We start from the raw sequence: 20,098 nt of genomic DNA, 5'->3' as shown, positions 1-20,098 counted from the left end.
ATCATGGTGGAGTGGCATTCATCCCAGGGACATAAGGATGTTATAATATATTTGCAAATAAATAAATGCAATACAACATAGAAACAAAATGAAGGACAAAATCACATTATGTATCAATAGATGCTTCAAAAGCACTTGATAAAATCTAGCACCAATTTATGATGAAAACACTCAATAACGTGATAATACAGGGAGCATACCTCAACATAATAAAGGCCATATATGAGAAACCTACAGCCAACCTCATACTCAATGTGCAAAAACTAAAAGTTTTCCCCTTAAGATCAGGAGCAAGACAAGGATGTCCACTTTTACCACTCTTATTCCACATAGTACTGGAAGTTCTTGCTACTGCAATTAGACAAGAAAAATAAATTAAAGGCATTCAAATTGGAAAGGAAGGAGTAAGACTGTCATTATTCACAGATTACATGACAGTGTACTTAGAAAACACTGTAGGACCCACCAAAAAACTACTTGACCTAATAAGTAAAGTTGGCAAAATAGTGGGATACAAAGTCAATATTCAGAAATTGAAGGCATTTTTGTCCACCCACAATGAAATGTCAGAATAAGAAATTAGGAAAAAATCACATTTGCTATAGCAATAAGAAAAATAAAGTACCTCAGAATAAATTTAACTGAGGAAGAAAAAAAGAACTACTAAACTTCGCAACAGCATGGATGGAACTGGAGAGCATTATGCTAAGCGAAATAAGCCAGGGGGTGAAAGACAAATACCATATGATCTAACCTATAAGTGGAACCTAAACAATAATACAAAGATGCAAGGAAAATAAGACCAGCAACACTGAAAGGAAAATAAATCAACAGAGACAAGAGGGAAGGAGGGAGGGGGGCGGGGAAAAGGAAGGGAAGGAGAAAGTCAAGGAACATATAGCAAGGACTCATGGACAAAACCAAAGTGGAAGAGCTGAAGGAGGGAAGGAGAGAGGGGGCAAGGGAAAGTGGTGGGGGGTAGGCAGAGACAAATGTATTTGAAAAAATAAATTAAAATTAAATTAAAAAAAAAGAAAAGTTAATGTGATAAAAGACAAAAAAAATAGAAAATACTTAAAAAAATTTAACTGAGGATATAAAATACCTGTACTCTGAAAAATATAGAACACTGAAGAAAGAATTGAAGGAAGACACAAATAAATGGAAGCATATACTATGTTCATGGATTAGAAGTATTAACATTATTAAAATGTACATACTACTGACAACCACCTTCCCATCTGACAACCATCAGTCTGTTCCATATTCCCATGCCTCTGTTTCTATTTTTTTCACTAGTTTATTTTGTTTGTTAGATTCCAGATATAAGTGAGAACATTTGTTATTTGTCTTTCTCTAACTGATTTATTTCACTAAGTGCAATAATCTCCAGGTCCGACCACACTGTCACAAAAGATTTGAATAAAAATTATGTTTTTGCTCTTCTTGGAACTTCCAGGTAAGAAGGAGGCATAGGTATATACACTTTGCCTCCTCACACAACCAAAATTAGGACAACAACAAATTTAAATAGAAAAAAAAAACTGACAGAAAATTAAACTGCATGGAAGTCCGATAAACAAGGGGCTAAAGAAGAAACATTCATCCAGACTGGTAGCAGGGGTGGAGACAGGTAGCCAGGGTGGAGAGGACTCATAGCAAGGCAGCAGTTGGAGGATAAGGTGGCCCCCCATTTGCATGTGGATAAACTAGTGGAACAGCTGGAGGGTGAGACAGAGCACACAATCTAGGGTTCCAATGTGTGAAAAGAAAGTCTCAAAGCCTCTGGCTGTAAAAATCCATGGGGGCTGAAGGGCAGGAGGAACTCCTGGCCTCACAGGGGAATTCATTGGAGAGATTTACAGGGTCATAGAACATACACAAACCCAGCCATCCAGGAATCAGCACCAGAAGGGCCCAATTTGCTTGTGAGTAGCAGGGGCAGTGACTGAAAGCTGGCCGAGAGCCAAGCAAGTGGCATTGTTTCCTCTTGGACCCCTACCCCAACACAGTATCACAACCCAGCAACCTGGGTTGCCCCGCTCTGGTGAATACCTAAGGCTCTGCCCCTCCCCATATAACAGGTGAGCTGAGACAAAGGAATATGGCCCAAATGAAAGAACAGATCAAAGCTCCAAAAACAGAACTAAGTGATGAACAGATAGCCAATTTATCAGATGCACAGTTCAAAACACTGTAAATCTAGATTCTCAATGAACTGGTTGAGTATGGCCTCAAAGTGGAGAAAAAGTGAAGGCTATGCAAAGTGAAATAAAGAAAAATACACAGGAAACCCAGAGTAAAGGAAAGGAAACCAGGATGCAAATCAGCCATTTGGAGCAGAAAGAAGAGATAAACATTCAATGAGAACAGAATGAAGAATCAAGAATTCAAAAAAAAAAAAATGAGGAGAGGCTTAGGAACCTCTGTGACAACTTTAAATGATCCAACATCCTAGTCATAGGGGTGCCAGAAGGAGAAGAGGAAGAGCAAGAATTTGAAAACTTATTTGAAAAAATAATAATGAAGGAGAACTTCCCCAATCTGGTCAAGGGAATACAATTTCAGGAGATTGAGGAAGCTCAGAGAGTCCCAAAGAAGTTGGACCTAAAGGAGCACACATCAGGGCACATCATAATTAAGTTACCCAAGATTAAAGACAAGGAGAGTCTTAAAAGCAACAAGAGAAAAGGAGACAGTTACATACAAAAGAGTTCCCATAAGACTCTCAGCTGATTTCTCAAAAGAAACCTCGCAGGCAAGAAGGGGCTGGAAAGAATTGTTCAAAGTCATGAAAGGCAAGGACCTACATCCAAGATGACTCTATCCAGCAAAACTATCATTTAGAATGGAAGGGTAGGTAAATTGCTTTGCAGACAAGGTCAAGTTAAAGGAGTTCATCATCACCAAGCCCTTATTATATGAAATGTCTAAGGGACTTATATAAGAAAAAGGAGATCAAAAGCTGTAAACAGTAAAATAGAGGGGAGTGGGAGGGGGAAGAATGGGGGGAAATGTGCAGGGAATAAGGAGCATAAACAGTAGGTACAAAACAGGCAGGGAGAGGTTAAGAATAATACAGAAAGTGGAGAAGTCAAAAAACTTGTATGTATAGCCCAAGTACATGAACTAAGGAGGGGGGGAAGTGAGAGGTGGGTGTAGCAGGTGGAGGGGAATAAAGGGGGGAAAATGGGACAAGTGTAATAGCATAATCAATAAAATGTAAAATAATAAAAAAATAAAATGTCCATACTGCCCAAGCAATATATAGATTCAATGTAATTCCTATTAAAATACCAGTGGTATATTTCAAAGGTCTAGAAAAAATATTTCAAAAATTTAAATGGAACCAAAAAATACCCCAAAGAGCCTCAGTAGTCTTGAGAAAGAAGAAAAAAGTAGAGGAGATCACAGTACCTGATAACAAATTATACTACAAGGCCGCTGTATTCTAAACAGTCTGGTGCTGGCATAAGAATAGACACAAAGATCAATGGAAAAGAATAGAGTGCCCAGAAATAAACCCATGTTTCTATGGTCAATTAACATATGACAAAGGGAACATGAGCAAACAACAGAGTAAAAAATAGCTTCTTCAATAAATGGTGTTGGGAGAACTAGACAGATCCGTGCAAAAAAAAAAAAAAAAAAGGAAACTAGACCACCAACTCATACCATACAGTAAAATAAACTCAAAATGGACAAAAGACTTAAATATAAGCTGTTGCACCATTAAAGTCCTAGAGGAAAAGATTGGCAGTAAAATTTCAGATATCCTATGTAGCAATATGTTTGCCAATTTATCTCCTAGGTCAAGGGAAATAAAGAAATGGAAATTTATCAAATTAAAAACATTCTGCATGACTAAAGAAATGATGATCAAAATGAAAAGGGAACTGGCTGTATGGGAAAATATATTTGTCCGTGACACATCGGACAAAGGTTTGATCTCCAAAATATTTAAAGAGCTCATCTGACTCAACTCTAGGAAGTCAAACAATCCATTTAAAAAATGGGCAAAGGACCTGAATAGACTTCTCCGAGGAGGACATACAGATGACCCACAGCCATATGAAAAAAAAAATCTCAGCATAACTAGCCATCATAGAGATGCAAATTAGAACCACAATGAGATATCTCCTCACACCTGTCAGAGTGACCATCATTAATAAATAAACAAACAAGGGCTGAGAAGGATGCAGAGAAAAGGGAACCCTAGAGCATTGTTGGTGGGAATGCAGACTGGTACAGCCACTGTAAAAAACAGTATGAAATTTCCTCAGAAAGCTAAAAATGGAAATGTCTTTTGACCTCGTGATTCCACTGTTGGGAATACATCCTAAGAAGCCCAAAACAACAATTCAAAATAACTTATGCACTCCTATGTCCATAGAAGTGTTATTTACAATAGCTAAGTGTTAGAAACAGCCTAAGTGCCCATCAGTAGATGAGTGGATCAAAAAATGGTGGTACATTTACACAACGGAATACTAGAGAGCAGAAAGAAAGAAGGAACTCCTATCTATTGCAGAATCATCGATGAAATTTGAGAACATTATACTAAGTGAAATAAGCCAGTTGGAGAATGACAAATACCATATGATCTCATCTATAAGAGGAATCTAATGAACAAAATAAACTAACGAGCAAAATAAAACCAGAAGATGGAAACATGGGACAGACTGACAGCTACCAGAGAGGAGGGGGTTAATGGTAGAAAGAAGGGGGACTAGTCAATGAACATGCATGAATGACCCATGGACATAGACAACAGTGTGGGATTTACTATGGGAGCTGGGTTTGGGCTGGATGGTGTAGGACAGAGGGGGAAAAATTGGGATAACTGTAATAGAGTAACAAAGTTTTTCTTTTTTTAAACCTTAAATTTTAAATTTACACAGGGGTAGGTAATGAACAACAATAACAACAACAACAACAACAAAAAATAGAAACGTCCATCTATTTGATTTTTTTGCAACGACTTTTTATTTGATTTATTTTATTTTATTTTTATTCTTTTTGCTCTTACAGTTGTTCCCACATTTTCTCCCATTCCCCATCTCCACTGAGCTCCACCTCTTCCCCTCCCCAAGCCAATGCCCATGTTGTTTTCTGTGTCCATGTGTTGTGCATAAATGTTCTTTGGTTAATCCCTTCATCATCTTTCAACCAGTCTCCTCCTACTCCACCCCCTTCTTGGCAGCTATCAGTCTGCTTTATGTATCTAAGCTTCTGTTACTATTTTTTCATTAATTTATTGTGTTCATTAGACTCCACATACAAGTGAGATCATGATATTTTTCTTTCCCTTTCTGTGAGAATGTGCAATGGAGCAAAGACAGTCTCTTCAATAAATTTTGTTAGGAAAACTGAACTGGTGCATGCAAAAAATGAAACTAGACCACCAACTTAAAAAACACACAAAAATAAACTCAAAATCAATAAAAGACTTAAAGTTGTCACAAAACCATAAAAATCCTAGAAGAAAACATAAGTAGTAAAATCTCAGCTATTCAAAGTAGAAATATTTTTGCTGATATATCTCCTAAGGTAACAGAAAAAGAAGAAAATAAACAAATAAGACTACACAAATTAAAAAGCTTCTGTACAGCTAAAGAAACCATCAGAAAGACAAATAGAGAACTTGCTGTTTGGAAGAACATTTTCACCAATGATACATCTGTCAAGAATTTAATCTCCAAAGTATACAAAGAATTAATATAACTCAATGCCAGCAAGACAGTTTTAAAGTGAAGTTTATTTCTGCCTTTACTCAGCAGTTTCACAAGGTAGAAAGCAAGTCACTTACTTCAAATGCATAATTAATAAAAACCACCCAATTAATAAATGGGAAAAAGACCTGAGTAGACATACTTTCCAAAAAGAACATACAGAAGGCCAGTAGACAAATGGAGAAAATGCTCAACATCACTAATCATCAGATAAATGCAAATTAAAACCTCAGTGAGGTATTACCTTACACCTGTTAGAATGGCTACCATCAGTAAAGCAACAAACAACAAGTGCTTGTGAGGATGTGGAGAAAAGGGAACCCTAGTGCACTATTGGAGGGAATGAACTCTGGTGCAGCCACTGTGGAAAACAAAATGGAGTATCCTTAAAATACTAAAAATGGAACTCTCTTTTGACCCAGTGGTTCCATTTCTGGGAATATACCCAAGGGTCCTGAAACACCAGTACAAAAATTATGCTGAGTGAATTAAGCAAGTCAGTGAAGGAAAAATACAATCCATTTGATTTTTGCATCTCATTTTTATTACGGTTCTATACTATATGTTTTTTTTAAGCAATGTTCCAAGTGGGCATTTCATAATATGCTCACACATCTGTGCTTACAGGGGAATAGATATCTCTATATGTACTTCTTCTTCAAAAAAAGTCAGATATCACCTAAATGCCACATCTGGAGAAATGAAAAACAATATATTTCAGAACAACAGAAATTCCATATAAACCATGAAGATTTTAGACTTCTGTAATATGTTTTTAAAAATTTTCCTTATATAGTCAATTTGGTATTCCTAAACTAACTTACAGAACTGTAGTAGTTAAAAGGTTGGTCTGCTCAGATGGGTCAAGTAAGCCACCTTGTGGAACAAATTTAGTCCTAACATAAACGGCTTCAATTTGGTTGCACATCTGTGAATGGAGTTAGTGTATTACTTACTGAGTGTTACTATCTGCCTCTGAGACAAGAAAATGGGACAGTGGCTACCTGGAGCTATCCTTTCCTTTCATCTCACCAGGTCCAGATTCATAGGAACTTTGCACCATTGCCTTCTTTCATTTATAGGTATTGATACCCCTGATCTTTGGTTATAACACAGGTTAACACCTCATTCAGTGTCTTGTTGTTTCTGGATCACCAAACGCTCCATTTATATTGTTGGAAAATGCCACCTCAAATATTTTAATGAACCAGTCACAGTACTCGAAAACTATTTTGTTCTCAACAGTAGGGTAAGAACTTCACTTTCAACAACTATTTCAGAATTTCCATTTGAATATTTGCTTAGTTTCATGGGTCCAATACTGACTTTAAGCCTGTCAGGCAACAACTTACAGAAACAGTTTTAAAGTGAAGTTTATTTCTGTCTTTACTCGGCACAGTTTTGTAAGTTAGAAAGTAGGTCACTTACTTTAAAAACCTAAATTATGTTAGTGGTCTAAACAAAAGCTTTAAACTGGCTTTTTTAACCAGCAATGTAGCTGGGTTACTCTCCATAAGTTTCTCCTATGAGCAATATAGCTGGTTGGAGTGAATAGTACAGTCTCAAGGCCAGAGCCCATTCAGTCACGTGTTGAGGGCATGTGTCAACTCTAGGAACACAACTTGTTCTTGTTTTTTATTTTCTTTTTTCAATCCTCACCTGAGGATATGTTTACTGAATTGAGAGAGAGAGAGAGATAGAGAAAGAGAGAGAGAGAGAGACATTGAGGTGAGAGAAAAACATTAATCAGTTGCCTCCTATCTGTACCCAAACCACAGATCTAACCCACAACCTAGGTATGTGTCCTGACCAGGAATCAAAGGCACAACCTTTTGATGCATGGGACCACACTCCAACCAACTGAGCCACCTGGCCAGGGCAGCAACTTGTGTTTTTTTTTTTTTAAAGGTTGAGCCCAAATGTTACTACTGTATCATTAAACTTGATATGGTAGGAAAACAGTGTTTCTAGATACTCCTTTGCAAAAAAAAATTCCTCAAACCCCACAACAAAATATTTCATTCTACTATACGAGACTCCCTACCCTACTGCTGATAAAACCGACTGGTTTTCCACAAACTGGACAATCCAGTCTTCACCTTCAGATACTGAATCTTCACATTTGTACTTGATTTATAGGAAAAAAAGGTACCATATTCTTTTCTAAAATCTCTTACTTTCAAATCATAAAATGTTTTGAATAATGGTTTTGATATACAAGATACAACACAGATACACAGAAACAAATTATGACAGTAATAAGTTCACCAAACTGAAAGGTGAAAAAAAGTTGCAAATGATTGTTTCAAGAAGGTGCCATTCAATCAGTTCACTCTAGGGGAAAGCTTCGTTTTTTTTAAAGCATTCTCTGAAATATCTTTTTTTTAATTAATTAATTTATTTTTTCAAATACATTTGTCTCTGCCTACCCCCGACCACTTTCCCTTGATCCCTCCCTCCCTCCCTCCCTCAACTCTTCCCCTTTGGTTTTGTCCATGAGTCCTTGCTATATGTTCCTTGAATTTCCCCTTCCCTTCCTTTTTCCCCATCCCCCCTCCTTCCCTCTTGTCTCTGTTGGTTTCTTCTACTTTCAGTGTTGCTGGTCTTATTTTCCTTGCATCTTGACAATTATTCCTTGGACTTAAGTAAGACATAGTTGTCCTACACGTACACTTTTCAATTTTAAGCAATTTTAAGTCAGCTGAGAAGAACCAGGAGCCCAGATAAGGGATATTCGCCTAAGAAAGAGTAAAAAGCATTAAAACATTTGATCTACAACTCTAAATCCCTACCCAAAAAATTAGTTTTGTGTTGAAAAAATGTTTTTTCAGCAAAAAAAAAACCCCTATTTTTAATCTTCAAAATTATCCACAAATTATAAAGGACATTTTATATTTTGGAGACCTCCCAAGTATTTACACATAGGTTTGCTGCTTTGTAGATGAACCACAGAAATTCTTTCATTCCCCTTATACTGTCCTTGGTTTCTGTAACTTACTTCTCTGATACATTCACACCATTTTGCCTCTTGACTAGTTCCATCAATAAACATGACCACTGTGGCTGTCGAGCCCTATAAGTCAATGCCAACTATACCCAGAAACATCAATCTGCTGTGGGAAATACACATACTCTACAAACTAATTTACATAGCTATATAATGATAATGATAATAGTTGTCATTTGCTAAATACTCACTATGTGCCAGACTCTTCATATATATTTCTCGAATTTTCACAAATGTTCAAACTACTTATTGTTATCTTCATTTTAGAGTTTAAAAACAAAAAGTTTTTTAAAGACTATTACCTTAATGCTCCAGGCATTTTAAACATTCATAAAATCACCTCATTTCAGAAGTAATTTCCTCTTAGGTGCAGAGTCTGTGTCTGGGATAAGAGACCAGTGTATCACTGAATTTTCTTTACAGCATCCAAATGCTATGGGAACCACTCTGGTGCATTGTCTTCTCTAGTAGAGTCCCCACCACATGCAGAGCAGGGCTGAACCTACCCCACTCGATACAACCCTTACTGTTAAATACACTTTGTAGCTTCACTGTCCCGTGGGTTCTATGGATCCCCTACCTTTCCAGCACTGCCACATATTCTAGGTCTGTGATAAACATCCAAGGTGCTAGAGAAACATCATCTCAGCTTTAAGTATGCCAGCACCTGCTCCAGCATACCATAAAGACAGAGGCACTTGAATGTTTTGGTTAAAACTGAGGCTCTAAATACCACAGGAGTTGAGTGTGAGGAAAGGGGTTTTTCTCTCAATAATTAATAACCTTATTGCATATTCAGCAGATTTATAAATTCCCGTCCATTTATTCTTGTTGCCAAGGCTTCACAAGCTGTTTAAGTAGATGAAGGCATGTTTGACAAGAAGCAAAGAAAGAACCTACTTAGATGGCACTTGCTTGTAGCATGGATACACATGTCAACACCTGGTCATTACTAAAGAAACACCTATTCTTTCAAAAGGAATTTTTTAAAAGCCATATGCATTGATTCTTCCAAGGTAATAATATGTTTGTCTTTCCTTCTCATGGCACTGCAAAGCACACTGCTGCCTGAGGTTCTAATTCAATCATCGGGGTGGGGAGTGGGGACAGTGTGGACACGAACACTTAGAAGCTTCCCAGTGGTTCCAGAGCATAGCCAGCTTTGGGAACCTTGGTACTGCAGGTTCCTGAGTCTTTCCAATCTCACTCATCCACACAAAAGCCTGTGAGGTAGTCCTGGGTCAGGCAACAATCTTTTACAAGACAACAAACTAAGGCACAGAGAGGTAACAACTCATCTGACCCTCAGCAGCCAATGACAGAGCCAAGACTGGAGTGGACATCTCAAATGAATAACACCTCCTCCCCAGCAACTGGCAACATGAACACGGACACACATAGGAAGATCAATTGGGCAGTGAGGCAGGGTCATCTGTGCATGGAGAGCATGGAAGGGCACGGAAGAGTTCTGAGCCAACCACCCCTGATCTGAAATAAACACATAAAATATATATTTATTGAAAAGCCATGAGGAATGAGGTATAACTTTCTTTTTAGAGTCTCACTTCCCTCACAGATATGCTATTGACTCAGGTTGTTAGAAAATCCATCAAGACCCACAGACTTTCTAACATCTGAATTCTTAGCTCTATCACTGTAGCAGCTGGAAAACCCTCAAATATTCCTGTAATTGACTTAGGTCTGAAAGATCATTACACATCTGTGTTCATGTGGGTTAATTCTACAAACACCTCCATGCTTTCCCCATTACCACCCCACATAGAAGTCCTAAGGACCCTGTTCCCTACACTTTGTAAATTGGTATGCATTTGGCCATGATTTGCTAAGTCCCGAAACACCAACCCAGCAACTATGCTGGCTTCCAGGAGTGACTTTAACCATGGACAGTTTCGCTGTGCTCTGCACAACATCATGATCTGTACTCTGGGTCACCAGGACTTTATTTTATAACTCCAAATCCCCACTCATGCAAGTTAACCCAGCTGGGCCTTTATCCACTTCACCGGACATCACACCTTCACATCCTATCCACACATGTTAGCTCCCACATCTCATCATAGTTTGGGAACTGCTGCTTTTTCTTCTCTTTTTAAAAATGTCTCCCCAACTGCAGAACTGCTTTTTTTTGTGTGAAAGTAGAATGCCTAAAAGAGTACACATATACATGAAGGAAGCACACACCACACTCTGAGGAGGGGGTGCCTTGTTGATGGGTCTGCTGTGATATCAGCACTCTCTAAGAAAGGCCATCCACTCAGCTTATTGTACACAAATGGATCTCATTCTTCCTACTGCTAGTGACGTGGCCTCCTGAAAAGTCTGTAGAATACAACTCCTCGAACCAGTGAGAACTAGACCTAAGAGGACACATCTTTTGACCTACAAGATGCTGTGTAAAACTCTACAACCACGTATTTCTTGTTAAAAACAGAAAGTTTTGATAACTTGTCCCAAACCACCTGGTGAATAAGTAGAGCTGGAATTTGGTCCCGATTTTGTCTGCCTGAACTCATCATGTGCCATGCACTGTGTAAGATACTTGACATGCAGGATCTCATTTAATCTTCACAATAATCCTACTTGTAAAGAAGAGAACTTTCATGCTTCTTTGCTCAAATTCCTGTAGAGAGAAATTAGAAATACAGGAGAAACAATTCTCTATTCCTCACCACTTCTGCCTAAGTGAGGAGGGACATTACTGCTTGTCAAGACTGATAGAATGAACCGGGCAAATATGAATATTTAATTTCTGAGTTTTAAGTATTTTATCATTTCTAGTGTAACTATTAGAAAAATTTTGAAGAAGGGCTTGCCTTTGGGGAGTAGGATTATAATTGCTTAGTTCTTCCTATAACTGCCTGGTTGGGTAAACTTAATTAAATTTGGAGGTATAAGAAATTATTAGTAGCAATTAGCCCTAGCTCATGTGGCTCAGTGGATTGAGCACTGGCTTACAACGCAAAGGGTCACAGTTTGATTCCCAGTGCAGGGCACGTGCCTGGGTTATAGGCCAGGTCCCCAGCAGGGCGCTCATGAGATGCAACCACACATTGATGATGATTCCCTCTCTCTTTTCCTTTCCCTCTCTATAAATAAATAAATAAATAAACAAACAAACAAAAAAGCAAACTTTTTAAAAAAGACACAAAACCTTTAAAAAAGAAAGTATTAGCAGTAATTAGACTTGGATTTGAATCAACTATTAATAATGAGGTTGATATTATAATCTTCATTTGCCTGAGTCAAAGAGTGGCTCTTACTTCAGAATATGAAAAAGGAAATGATTTTCAGTCTTAAAACCCCAACTATTGATTTATTAGCCCCATTTTCTGGAAGAAGTCATTGAGGTTCAGAGATGTAACTTGCCGAAAATAAGGTAACTAATAAGTGGTAGGAAATGTACTTAATCAGTAGAAGCACAATGTTCCACTGCAAGAAGGCCTGCTCTGAGGCAGAGTGCACGGGAATGTATTTCTGGAAAACTGGAAGAACAGAAAAGCTTATTTTGCTGCACCTGAGCTGTTGGCTAAGATATTTATGAATAATTAGGTGACTAGGTTTGCTTGACTAGGCTCACCCATTTCCAACTCTTTCTTTTAAAACTCAACACACACACACACACACACACACACACACACCATGGGAACATTTGGTTCTATAACTGTTAAAGGATACCCAAGGCCAGGTTATGCAATGATTTATGGTAGAGGAAGTTAAGAGAGAGGCTAGGAAAAGAATGTCATTTCCAATTAGCATGCATTGCACAGAGAAGAGCCCAATCCAATAATAGCACAAAACAGCATTGTGGCTATTACTAATGAAACTCTCCAGAGAATATCTGTGCTTCCTCAAAGTAGATAGACTTATTTCCTTATTGCTAGTATTCAGACCCCAAAGAATGCACTGCTAATAGAGTTCTGAGCTCTAAGTAGAGGTTTGGTATCATCCCCAAATATTTATAGTCATTTGCCCTTTGTACCTATTGCAACAGATGCAAGGTTTGCTTCCAAGATGCTGGCCTTTGGTTACCAATGTCAAGGTCTGTGCAGACTGCCTTTTTCTTTAACTTATCTGTTAGACAGCCTAGCAATCTTTTAAAAGCTTTTTCTAATGTAGGTCTGAGACCAGTAGGGCTCTTCACTGATCATATGATCCCTTTAGAGGAAAAAGTCAAGAATGAAAATGAATAATTCCCTCAAGGAATTTTTGTTACCCTTAGGGGTGTCTATAAAGTTACAAGCATAATTAATCTAATTTAGCAGCTTCTTTTATAGGAACTATTGGATGCAGAGGACACCTGCAGAGATGTGGAGTGTGGATGTGGGACTTGCGCCACATAAACCTGGGTTGCATGTGAGATTTTCACATTCACAAACACACACAGTGACACATACTTTCAAAAATGTAAATGAAAAAAAGAATGGCAGAGGAGTGAATGGGAGTCACACGGACCTCCTCCAAAGACCAAACCGGAATTGTGACTAAATAGTCGAGAAATCACCTGGAAAACAATGGAACGATAGAGTAAGAGGAGCCTTGGAGCCACGGACAGACATTGGATTCAACTCTCACACATTCCAAAGGGTGAGAAGTGCGGTGGAGTCTCGAGAGGGTGGGCTTGGCGCCCATGGGCACCAGCACCAGAAGGATATTGAAATGGCCAGTTGGATCCCTCTGAGAAGAACAGGGTCTGAACCATAAAGAGGAACCCCTAGAATACAGCAGCTAAAACCAGAAAAACATAGACAAAACACAACCCCAAAAACCTTAGGGGCTCTCTCTGCCAGAGACAGGTGGCTGGGGATGCAAAGAGACATATAAAGGGCCAACACAAAAATTTCTAGTGTCAGCCGCCCTCCTTGATCTCTGGGTAGAGGTGGTAGAAGAGTGGGCTGGTGCCTGGGAAAAGATTGCTGAGAAAGACTGTGTGAAGAAAACTGAAATGGTGGCCTGCGGAGTCCCGGTGATAACTCACCTCCCACTCTGCAGCTACCATCTCGCTCAGACATAAGGGAATCAATTAACCTGCCTTTTGTGCACTCCACACACAACCTGTGCACATGTGAGCTGGGGGGCTAAGTGCAGACAAGCTGGAAGAAATAGAGGATCCCTGGCCAAAGGGGTCACAGAGCTGCATAGAGAGCCTTGAGGAGAGACTGGAGATGGAGGCGTTGGGGAAAGAACGGGAGGAGGAACCTGGGAGTCCCCACTCTCTCATCATTCTGTAGTCTCCATTTTTCACAGGCAAGAGGCACCCCCAAAAAGACAGAAGTGGGCATGCGGAGGCCAGACAGCCTGCGAATACACCACGGTTCATAGAAATAGTGGATCCCTGGTCGAAGGGGTCACAGAACTGCCCAGAGAAACCTGAGGAGAGACTGGAAACAGAGGCGTTGGGGAAAGAATGGGAAGAGGAACTGGGAAATTCCAACTCTTCCTCCTTTCCGTAGTCTCCATTGAGCTCAGGCAGGCAACCACCACAAAGAGCCAAAAGCTAAAAAGCACACAATAGACACCCCAAAACCACCCAGTGCAGGCATGCACACACACACGCCGAGTGGTCAGCAAAGGTTGGCAAGGGCGTGTGTGGACCCATGAATGCAAAGGCAAGTGAGGGCTCCCAAAGGTTGGCGCCCAGGGCGCCTGCGAGGGAGTGCACAGAACAGCGAGAGCATGCGTAAACTGGTGCCCGTCCAGGCCAGTGAATACAGAGCAGTGTCCAGAAATAGTGGATCCTATGCGGAAGGGCTCACAGAGCTGTCAGAGACCCTGGAGGAGAGACTCGAGACAGGATTAACTGGAGAGTCCTGGAGCTCACTTCCTCCCATTTCCATGGTCTCCATTTTGCTCGGCGAGGTGATGCCCCCAAAGTGCCAAAAGCGTGGAAAGCAAACAATAGAAGACCTTAAATGGACAAGTCCCGGGGCACCAGCTGGATGCGGGGGTCACCAGAGGAGTGTGCGAGGTCTGGTGAATAGGCGCCCCTGGGCTAGAGGAAGCGCGCCAGTCCAGGCCTGTGGGGGATCCTGCTGGGCCGGGGAACATGTTCGAGGAGCCACCGTGAGAGTGCAGGGCGATCCACAGAAATAGTGGATTCCTGGCTGAAGGGGTAACAGAGCTCCCCACAGCAGAAGTCAGACACAGACAACAGACCCCTGGAAAGCTCAAACCAACAACCCAAGATCATATAGGGTCAACAACTGACATAATCAGAGGCAGGCTCAGAAAGAAAACACTTAATAAATAAATAAATTAATAATAATACATAAATAAATAAATAAACAGACAAACAAATAAACAGACCCGCCTACTAACATAGAAGTTTAATCCACAAAGTCAGAAAATCTAGATGGATAAATTGAAGCAAAAGCAAAAATAAATAAATAAACAAATAAATTACTTAACAGACTCTCACAAAAATAGGAAGAAAAAGAACTTTCCCCCACATGAGTGGAAAAGGGGACTCCCCACAGAGACAGCTAAATGAAACAGAGGCAAGGGAACTATCAAATACTGAATTCAAAACAATGGTTCTAAGGAAGCTCAATGAGCTCAACCAGCTCAAAGATAACTATGAGAAACTGCAGAGAAACTATCAGGATCTTACAGCAAATTATATCAACCTGGAAAAGAAAATAGAAACTATCAAGAAGACACAAGAGGATATGAAGAATATCATTTCTGAATTGAGGAACACAGTAGAAGAAATCCAAAGTAGGCTGGATGAAGCTGAGGATCGAATCAGTGAGATGGAGGATAAGGTAGGAGACAGATCCCAGAAAGAACAAGAAATGGAAAAGACTCAAAAAGAATGAAGAGGCATTTAGGGAAATGCAGAACAACCTGAAATACAAAAATATTCGTATAATAGGGATACCAGAAGGAGAAGAAGAGAAGCAAGGGATAGAGAATCTCCTCGAAAAAGTAATGATGGAAAATTTCCCCAATTTGAGGAGAGAAAAGTTTTCATGGATCCAGGAGGCACAGAAGACCCCACTCAAGAGGGACCCAAGGAGGTCCACTCCTAGACACATCATCATTAAAATGGCAACTATCAAAGAAAAAGAGAGAATCCTCAAGGCACCAAGGGAGAAGGAGAAAGTAACATACAAGGGGGCTCTGATAGGGCTAGAAGCTGACTTCTGAACAGAAACACTATAAGCAAGAAGGGAATGGCAACAAATATGCCAAGTCATGAAAAGCAAAGGCCTACAACAAAGGCTGCTCTACCCAGTAGGCTCTCAATTAAAATAAAAGGTGAAATAAGGACTTTCCCAGACAAAAGAAGGCTAAAAATATACATCTCCACCAAACCAACACTACAAGATGTGCTAAAGGGACTGGTTTAAGAAGATGAAGGAAAACAGTGAGAAAGAGAAAAATACAGGTAAAAGAGAAAAAATGAATAAGTTTATATCACTAATAACTCTGAATGTAAATGGACTAAATGCCCCAATCAAGAGACACAGGATAGCTGAATGGATAAAAAAACATGACCCACATATATGCTGCCTTCAAGAAACCCACCTCAGAGCAAAGACCTACACAGATTGAAAGTAAAGGGATGGAAAAAAATATTCCAAGCAAATGGGCAAGAGAAGAAATCATGGGTTGCAAGAGTTATCAGAAAAAATATATTTCAAAGCAAAGGCAATAAAAAGAGATCCAGAGGGGCACTTTATAATACTTAAAGGAAGAATCTATCATGAAGACATAAACATTGTAAACTTATATGCACCCAATACAGGAGCACCCAAGTACATAAGGAAAATATTGGATGACTTCAAAAAAGATATAGATAGCAACACACTGATAGTAGGGGATTTCAACACCCCACTGTCAAGAATTGACAAACCTTCCAAACAAAACATCAAAAAGGATATTATGGAGCAGAGTGACGCACTAAATCAAATACACTTCACCTCAAAAAGAAACTTCGAGAACTTGCAAACTCATGGAGAAAGAACCGTAAACTATTAAACAATGAATGGGTCAATAATGAGATAAGAGAAGAAATCAAATAATTTCTTGAAACAAATGAGAATGAACATACAACAGTCCAAAACAATGGGACACAGAAAAGGCAGTCCTGAGAGGGAAGTACATAGCAATACAGGCTTACCTAAAAAAGATAGAAACATTTCAAAGAAAAGACCTAACACTACAACTGGAGAAATGAAAAAATAAACAAACAAACAAACAAATAAATATATAAATCCCAGAGCAAGTAGAAGGAAGGAAATAGTCAAGATTAGAGCAGAGCTGAATGACATAGAGACAAAAAGAACAATTCAGAGGATCAACCAATCCAGAAGCTGGTTCTTTGAAAAGATATATAAAACCAACAAGCCTTTATGCAGACTCATCAAGGAAAAAAGGAAGAGGATGAAAATAAATAATATCAGAAATGAAAGAGGAGAAATAACAACTGATACCATAGAAATACAAAGGATCATCAGAAACTCTTATGAACAATTATATATCAAGAAAATTCAAAATCTTGATGAAATGGACAAATTTTTAGAAAAGTATAATCTTCCAACACTGAAGGAGGAAGAAACAGAAAGCTTGAACAGACTGATAACAGCTGGGGAAATTGAAGCAGTAATCAAGAAATACCTGGCACACAAAATCCCAGAGCTGGACAGTTTCACAGGAGAATTTTACAAAACATTTAAGGAAGAGCTAACCCCTGTCCTTCTCAGACTATTCCAAGGAATCCAAGAGGAGGGAAAATCCCCATACTTTTTATGAGGCCAGCCTCACCCTAATCCCCAAACCAGATAAAGACCCTACAACGAAAGAAAACTACAGGCCAATTTCGCTAAAGAACATAGATGCTAAAATCCTCAACAAAATATTAGCAAACCGCATCCAGCAGTGCATTCAAAAGATTATCCACCATGATCAAGTGGGATTCATTCCAGGGATGCAGGGATGTTTCTATAAACACAAGTCAATAAACGTAATACATCACATAAATAAAAGGAAAGACAAAAAACACATGATCATCTCGATAGATGCAGAAAAAGCTTTCAATAAGGTACAGCACCCATTTATGATCAAAACACTCAGGAAAATGGGAATAAATGGGGCATTCCTCAAAGTAATAAAGGCCATATATGAAAAACCTACAGCCAACGGCATACTCTACGGGCAAAAACTAAAAGCTTTCCCACTAAGATGGGGAACACAAGAAGGATGTCAGCTTTCACCACTTCTATTCAACATGGTATTGGAAGTCCGAGCCACAGTGATTAGACAAGAAAAATAAATAAAAGAGATCCAAATAGGAAAAGAGGAAGTAAAACTATCATTGTTTGCAATGACATGATAGTGTACATAGAAAAACCTGTGGACTCCACCAAAAAACTATTCAACCTAAGAAGTGTATTTGGCGATATAGCAGGATACAAAGTCAATATTCAGAAATCAAAGGCATTTTTGTACACCAGCAATGCAATAGAATAAGAAGAAATGAGAAAAATAATCCCATTCAATATAGCAAGAAGAAAAAAAAAGTACCTAGGAGTAAATTTAACCAAAGAGGTAAAATACCTGTACACAGACACCTATACAACATTGAAGGAAGAATTTAAGGAAGACACAAATAAATGGAAGCATATACCATGTCCATTGATTGGAAGAATTAAAGTCATCAAAATGTCCATACTACCTAAAACGATTTATAGATTAAACAGAATCCTTATTAAGATACCAATGATGTATGTCACAGACATAGAAGAGACATTTCAAAAATATATATGGAACCATAAATGACCCCAAATAGCCACAGCAATTTTGAGAAAGAAACACAAAGTAGGAGGGATCACAATATTAGAAATCAACTCTAGTACAAAGTCACTATACTCAAAATAATCTAGTACTGGCACAAGAACAGCCCCATAGACCAGTGGAACAGAATAGAAACCCCAGAAATAAGCCCAGGTCTATATGGGCAATTAGTATTTGACAAAGGGGACCGAAGCATAAAATGAAGTAATAATACGCTCTTCAACAAATGGTGTTGGGAGAGCTGGGCAGCTGCATGAAAAAAATTTAAATTTGATCATCAGCTGACACCATAAATAAAAATAAAGTCAAGATGCCTAAAAGACTTAAATATAAGTCGCAAAAATATAAAAGTCCTAGAGAATATTGGCAGGATACTCTCAGATATCCCACACAGCAATTTTTTCACTGATATGTCTCCTAAAGCAAGGGACATAAAGGAAACAATAAACACGTGGGACCTCATCAAAATAAGAAGCTTCTGCACGGCAAAAGAAAACATCAGCAAAATGAAAAGGAAGCCAACTATATGGGAAAATATATTTGCAAATGAAACATCAGATAGAGGTTTGATCTCCAAGATATATAAACTGACTGGACTCCAGTCCAAGAATACAAATGATCCAATCAAAAAATAGGCAAAGGACCTGGGCAGATACTTTTCTAAGGAAGAGATACAGAGGGCCCAGAGACATTTGAAAGGATGCTCAGCATCCTTAGCCATCAAAGAAATGCAGATCAAAATCACAATGATGTATCACCTCACACTGGTCAGAATGTCCATCATAAACCAATCAACAAACAACAGGTGCTGGTGAGGCTGTCGAGATCAGGAAACCCTAGTATACTGTTGGTGGGAATGCAGACTGGTGCTTCCACTGTGGAAATCAGTGTGGAACTTCCTCAAAAAGCTGAAACAGGAACTGCCTTTTTTTTAATTAATTTTTTTAAATACATTTGTCTCTGCCTACCCCCCACCACTTTTCCTTGCCCCCTCCCTCCTTCCCTCCCTCAGTTCTTCCCCTTTGGTTTTGTCCATGAGTCCTTGCTATATGTTCCTTGACTTCTCCCTTCCCTTCCTTTTCCCCGCCCCCCTCCCTCCTTCCCTCTTGTCTCTGTTGATTTCTTTTCCTTTCTGTGGTGCTGGTCTTATTTTCCTTGCATCTTTGTATTGTTGGTTAGGTTCCACTTATAGGTGATATCATATGATATTTGTCTTTCGCCCCCTGGCTTATTTCACTTAGCATAATGTTCTCCAGTTCCATCCATGCTGTCCTGAAATTTAGTAGTTCCTTTTCTCTTTCTGCTGCATAGTAGTCTATCGTGTATATGTACCATAGGCATCTAATATTGGAACTGCCTTTTGATCCAGTGATTCCCCTGATGGGACTATACCCTAAGAATCCCAAAACACCAATTCAATAGAACCTATGTACCCCAATGTTCATAGAAGCACAATTTGCAATAACCAAGTGTTGGAATCAACCTAAATTCAAATTAGTAGATGATTGAATCAAGAAATTATGGTACATTTACACAATGGAAT

The sequence above is a fragment of the Pteronotus mesoamericanus genome, unplaced genomic scaffold (genome assembly GCF_021234165.1).
Source record: "Pteronotus mesoamericanus isolate MK-2021 breed Mesoamerican mustached bat unplaced genomic scaffold, CSHL_Meso_final contig_37, whole genome shotgun sequence".
Lineage (NCBI taxonomy): Eukaryota > Metazoa > Chordata > Mammalia > Chiroptera > Mormoopidae > Pteronotus > Pteronotus mesoamericanus.
The sequence above is the reverse complement of the archived record's forward strand: the minus strand, read 5'-3'. Positions refer to the sequence as shown.